Genomic DNA, 7,487 nt, shown 5'->3' on the forward strand with positions numbered 1-7,487 from the left:
TTTCTCTCACCTTATAAATTGCCCATTTCCTTAATATCCAAGCAATGTGGGACTTCCAACACGCCCTCTTACGTATGGCGGGAGGACATCCAAGCCAACACGTGCGACAATGGGTGACGGTGAGCCATAGCCAATTGGGCTAGGCACGTGTGGCGGAAGGACATCCAAGCCAACACGTGCAACAATGAGAGAGACGGTGGGCCAGAGCCAATTGAACCGCTCTGATACCATAACAAGAAAACAAAATGAAAGAGAAGAAATGATTCTCATTTTTACTCAATAAATGATTACATTTAGTAATGCTTTGTATTTATACTAGATTATCAAGCTAACTAATCAGAAACTAATCTAACTGAATTTATTACATGTGATGCACATTTAACACGTGCATGAAGAATAACAAACCAGCTACCAGCTAACCATCTTCCTAAACTGTAAAACTAACTAAATAGGTTAGTTTAATTAATACAGTTTGATAATATTAATGCTGAGGTTTTTAGGCTTTAGAACCATCTGCAGAGGGCTTGAATTAATCTCCTTTAAAGAAGGCCAGATTTTTTTGTCTCATTTCATTTTTAGAGAAGCTAACAAAAAATATTCATATATTCAGTATTGGTGTAATTAGGTCAAAAGTTTAACAGCTTTGAGTTTTGACAAAACCGATATTTCTATTTAATTACGACACCTGCTTCCTGTTGCTGCATCCAATATTTTATAGAAATATTGAAACAAACAAATTGATCTTTCCAAATTAAAAATTGATTGTTTGGAATTTATCCATACACATGCACATCGATCCCACGCTTATGTTGGCAAAAGAACCTTTTCTTGAATTTTCACTACTTCTAGAACCCAGTTAAGCGCTAGGGTTTGAGGACCTATTAGTGATGTATAATTAAGTTTCATTCTTCTGCAGATTACGGCTCGCTCAACTTAAGTTGCTTTAGGCCTACATTTGTGGTATATATATATATATATCCTCTCTGAGGATAAAGGGTTAGAAAGGTAAAGGCCTTCCCTCTATTCCTCCAGGCAGTTCATTTATCTGACCATATACTAGAGCCACTTTTGATTCTGCAATATATATATATCCAAATGAAAACGATGGATGGTTAGTAACTTGATCTTTAGTTTTAGTTTCTCTGAAAAGCAAAAAGACTGGTGCACACACATGGTTTAAAAGATGTAAAGCTATTACCTTAGCTCTCGTTTGGTTCATCGAATAAACCTCGGAAATGGAATGGTTATTCTTTCATTTGGTAAGGACTTTCTCCATGGGAATAACTATTTCCTTATGAAGACGATTAAACAACATTTTTTCAAAAAAAAAAAAAAATCAATTCTTCAAAAATGGTCTTCCAACCTTCAATTTATTTTTATTAAAAAAAACCAAAAAAAACAAAAACAAAAATGGTGAGTTGCAGTGGGTGGCCGACCAGCCACTGCAATTCAAAGGTTTCTTCTTATTCTTCTTCTTCTTTTTGTAATTTTGGTTCAAATATTCCAATTAGAACCTATTACCTCTTACCAAACTAAAGAATATGAATAAGTACTATTTCATTTCACTCTCTTCTATTCCCAATAATAACTATATATTCATTTTCCTATATAGAATACCTATTCCGCAAGCCGAACGAAGCCTTACTTTCAATGGCCTTAATTTACTTAACTTTTTAATTTTTGTCAGATGAAAAAATATCTTCCATCTTATGCGTGCTTTGATAGATAGTCACCATAAAAATATCTCCCATATATATATAATGTGTCACACACAAGGTGGAAACCATCCACTGCTCATATGCACCACCATTCCCACTTTAAATAGCAAGGACATGATGAAGATTAATGGTGTTCTTTCCCTTCTAAATGTTAGGGATAAAATCACTTTAACCCCCCAAGAACGACAAAAACGAAGCACGCATAATAACAAGATTAAGCAATCATAGAGTTGTAGTTGATTTCACTATTTGGAGAACATTACAAGAGGATTACAGAACAAGAGCATTGACTAAACTGTTCAACCTCTAAAAACTCTATAAAAAACTTCATTATTCTTTATGATGTTTTTTCTCAATATTTGGCTTTCAGAAAAACATAATTACGAAGTCCAAGAAAGAGATTTTAAATAGGTAGTAACATAAATTGTAGGTTTTAAGTACGTCCAGACATTAACCTAGCAGCCAGGGACGGAACCAGAAGTTCAATTTTAAGGGGGCCAAATTGTATATATATATATATATAAAATTTTTCCAACAAATTTAAAATTTAAAATTCTTTTAATAAAAAAACAATTAGGTGGGTAATCATGGTGGTCTCACCGTTCCCCCCCATTGTTCCCCAAGCAGCCCGTTCGGACACACCTAGGGTTTGTGAACTCGTTGTCCCACCCGTCTGGACATATGAATGCACTGTCTGGAGATAACTAAAAATTGATACTCTCAATGGCTCCTGTCCAGATGCCATTAAGGCCCATCTGGACATGCTCAATATCTGAAGCTTCTCGGTCGCTCCGGTCCGAACGCTATAACAGCCCGTCCGAACACACGCATATACACTAGAGTCTAGATTCTACCCGTTCTAACACTTAACATATTAAATGGCATGAAAACAGTGAAAAGGTTGAAGGGATCGATAAGATGGAAGAAACCTAACAAATTAAAAAGAAAAGTATTCTTTCAGTTAAAGTATATTTTACAAACTTCTCCGAAAGATAATATAAAAAGAATTAACGATCACTTAGAAAGATCCGCATCATACATAAGGTATTAAACTTAAGATATTTCTTATATGAAATTATTAAGGGTGTAAACCCGGTTCTGGTTAGCGATTATTGGCTAAAACTGCTAACCCGAACCAAGGTAGCCGATTGGTCAATTTTAAAAACTGGAACAAGTAACCGGCTACCGGTTACCCAGTTATGTAATAACTGCCGGTTACCGATTGGTAGCTGGTTATCTGGACCGGTAATTGGGTCTTTAAAAATTTGAATATTTTAGGCTTATTTTGAGTATTAAGCATACTTTTTTTGGCTTAAATTAACTCTTTTTGGCCTTTTTTAAAAAAACAATTAGAACTTTTTTGGTCTAATAAGCTAGGCTTTATTGTGGTTGTTCCAAAAAAAAAAAAAACCTAAAATAAACCATGTCGTTTTACATTTTCTTTTATATATATATATACCCGGTTATTGGTTATAACCGAGTGTGTACTGCATTACTCAAATAAAGTAAATTATGTCCCATTAACGAGCTTATCCAAAACGGGTCAATATATAATTATGGGTGTTGACCCAGCGTGATGCACGCCAGGGTGATTTGATATTTTAAAATAATAAAATATAATATTTTATTATTATAATTATTAAAAAAAAAAAAAAAGCCTAGCGTGCATGAACAGTCATGTACACCGGCGTTGTTAGTATCATGGCCCAATAATTATATATAAGTCGATTTGAGCCATTTGGTTGGGTTCACCCAATCAAAGTAGAACATTGTATATATTCATTTTCAAAATGGGCCGCTGAGTAGATTGGTGGAGGAGTTATATTCTGATAACTAAAAGATAATAATTACTTTGTATGCAATGAAAAAGAAAATGGCTCATAATTAGTGCAGGGGAGAATTATCGCCCGTATCACGAATTAAGATTATTTTCAGTTCATTTGAATTGGAGAATATTCCGTAAGTAATATTATCTCAAATATTCCGTAAGTAATATTTTAGGAGTATTTTGTATCACACAAAATTTTGAACCGTACCCTACATTGAAATCATAATTCAGGTTTAATTATTAAATAATTGAATATTAACAATGAAATGCTGAATTATCAAGTTGAATCATAATTACTTGTTAGTTGGTTGTGGCCACAGCGTCTCCCAATATTAATAGTGCATGCCGCAATTGTGACACCCCACCGCACCCGTGCTTTGTTAGTGTTAGTGCGCAACTACTCCGATCCATACAAATGCGATGAAAATCTCCCGTATATTTATTGCCACCCATTCTTTCATCGGCAACAAACACATCTTCTAGCAGAAAAGGCAGCTGGTATGTTATATTTAACCCTAGTTTTTTCACTGATAATCAAGTGTGTTTTTTTTTTTTTTTTTTTTTTTTTTTTTGGGTATCCGGGAGATTCACACTTATTAAATTCCCGCCGGGATACCATGCAAAACACTCTCTCCATACAAGTTTGATAAAGCTCAGGCTTTTGATTCGTATCTGGCATGACTCTAATGAGTTGCTTGCGCTTAAAAGACACCAAAACCTAGTAACTTACCACTCAAGTCAACACCACGGGTTTTTTGTTTTTGTTTTTGTTTTTTATTTTTTGTTTTTTGTGTGTACAAGCATTCCAGCGATTCGAACAGCTGGAACAAATTATGCAGAAAAACAGAAGAAAACTAATTAAAAGACAATTTACATGATCTGCTTCTTACTTGTCATCAGGGCTTGGTAGACATGAAGAAGAGCGTACTTGTTGTGTTTGTTGCGTTCATGTTGGTGGAATTAGCAACTGCGCAAGCCACGTGGGATTCAGGTGCAGCTGATAACTTGTGGATTGAAGTGCATGGGGTGAAGGGCAAGCGTCATCTCCTAAATGAAGCGACGTCGTCGCTCGATGGTAGTAGTACTAGTGGTGATACAAAAGATGAAACAGCAGCGCCAGCGGAAACAAAAGAAGAGAATCCGATTCCGAGGTTTGCGAGCCGCCAAATAAACGCACACCATTATTACCCTGATCTGGACCACAAACCCTTCCCGCGGAACAATAACTAAATAAGCTTAGCTTGTAATAAAGTGGAACCAGCGTCGTCAACATGCGTTAGTAAATTATGCCCGTTCTGAAGTAAAAGGATCATGCATGCATGCATGGCTAGCATGGTTCCGTGTTTGCTTATATATATATATGAGAGTTTTACATATCTAGTGTTTTCTTATCTATTTTAATTATATTGTACTTGATGTTTTTAGATGATCTATCAGCCTCATATCTTTTACAGGTATTCCCTATATATATATATATATATATATATGTGTGTGGTGCCTCATATATTACATAGCAAACTCTTTAGAATATTTCGGCCTAAGATTTGCTACATGAAGAAAAATACAGAGAGGTACTTTCCACTACTGTTTTTTTTTTTTCCTGCTTTTAAATCTTTTGTGCTCCCATCCCTACAAGATGATCAATATATATTTCCATTACTTCAGAGGCATGCAGCTCCTTTGCTCATTTTGTGGAACAACTTTTCCTTCACACTCACTAGTACTTTTCATGATTAATTAATTAGAATCTCAATCTTTGTGCCAAATTCATCAAAATTCAAGCATCGATAGCTTGAGTTATTTGCTTGTTAGGACATTTAGAGCCTATTTGGAATTGTGTTTGAAAAATATAGTTTTTAAGTCAAAAATAGCTTTTGAAAAAAGCTTCATTTTTAAGCTTTTACCAAAAGTGTTTTTTAGCAATTTTTAGCATTTTTGAACCTTTAAAAGCGCTTTTAATTTGTTTACCAAACAAATATTTTTTTCTTCAAACGGACTTTTTTAATGTTAAAAACACTTTTAGACCCCTCAAACGCAATCTCAAACAGGCTCTTATATTGATGTTAGTTAAAAATAGGAAGTTAGTTTACAAGCTTAAATTTGTACTTTAAACTAAGTAGACCAGCTATTTGAAACACTTGATGAATTGATTTCTACGTCGAGGAAGAGATTTGAGAACATTTAATTGGCATCGTCATTCTCCATTTCATGTTTTAATCTCCTTTAAAAGCCAGATTTTCATGTCTCAGTTCAATCTTATTTATATCATTTCATTTTTAGAGAAGCTAATAAAATGCGCATTCAATGAGAGATGTATTGGTGTAATTAGGGCAAACGTTTAACAGCTTTATGTTTTGACAAAAATGATATTTCTAATTAATTACTACTTCCCAACCCCAAAAAGATAAGTTATCTTCCTGTCCACGTAACAGATCTTGATACTTCGAGGAAATAGAAAATAATGATGGTGTATTTGGCTGCTTTATGTTATAATTAATAGTTTGAGGAACCTTAGACCTATTTGCAAGCATTAAAGCATTGTTTATGTTATCAGTGGCGACAATAATGTTATCAGTGATTACTGTATTTGTCGTCATTGATAACCTTTCTCGATAGGATAAAGGTTACACGACTACCTATGAGGATAAGAAGAGTTATGAACGCGAGCTAAGAGTATCTCTAACAAGTGTTTTCATTTTAACTATTCAAAATACAACTTTTTTTATTTGAACTACTTGTTTTTTATTGCACACTCCAGCGGAATATCTATTTTAACTATCTACTCTAATTAAATATTATTTTTTAGTGTTATTTTATTATTTTTTATCATTTCATTTTCTTCCCTCGTAAAGAGAGAGAGAGAGAGAGAGAAGGAGAGAGAAAAGATTAAAAAAAATAGGAAGAAAGAAAAAATATAATAAAATATCACTTTAAAATTGCTACAGTCAACTTTTATATTACAAGGATTGATGGAGTAAGAAAATAAGGCATAGTAGCTAAGTTTACTGTAGCAATTGTTAAAAAAATTCTATTTTACAAGGACTGATGGAACAAGAAAATAAGACATAGTAGCTAAATTTAGCTAAAAAACTAATTTACAAGGATAGCTAAAGATGCTCTTAAAAGTGAAGCTACCTAGTTAGAATCAATAATTATTTTGTCTCATCCAATAAATCTTTGGATGATCTTGTGTTTCAGAAGGCAATGCTCTGCCCACTACGTGAAGGTACCAATGAAAGTTGTAATCAAGCAAGACCATGTCAACATGGGTAGAACTAGAGGAATTAGGATCCTCTCCAGTTCATTTGAACTGGAGAGTATCCAGTTACTTATAGTGGAAAGTATTTTTGTCCCTTCAAAAAGTAAAAAGACAAAAATACTCTTAAAGTATAATTAACTGGATACTCTCCAGTTCATTTGAAATGGAAAGAATCATGTTCCGAACTAGAGGGGGCCATGATCCCCCTCCCCCGGTTTTGAGTGTGTGCATATACATGTTTCTCAACCTAAAAATTAAGTTTTTCGCTATTAAAATTAAATTTGACCCATCATTCATGCTTTGGCCCTTTCGATAAAAGAATCTTAGGTTCGTATCCTTATAAAAAAATATTGGTTCCATCATGATTAGTGATATTTTTATTAGTATGTTTTAATGGTGTTTTTTTGTTTGAAAAAGTGTTTTGATTTGATATAAATGTGAAAATTATTATTTTTTGTTCTGAATAATGTTTTATATTTTGAATTATTTGTTAATGTATTTGTCTTAAAAACAAAAACAGAAAGACAGAAAAGAAAAGAAAAGAAAAAAATCTCCAACAATCGATGCTCAAAATCCTCGTGACAGTGGGCGTTTAGGAGGTATTTATGCTTACAATCAGAGTAAAGTATCAACAATTTGAACTACAATGTAGCAGACATCTTGCTCTAAATTCTTGGCTTAA

This window comes from Corylus avellana, chromosome ca1, assembly GCF_901000735.1.
Source record: "Corylus avellana chromosome ca1, CavTom2PMs-1.0".
Classification (NCBI taxonomy): domain Eukaryota; kingdom Viridiplantae; phylum Streptophyta; class Magnoliopsida; order Fagales; family Betulaceae; genus Corylus; species Corylus avellana.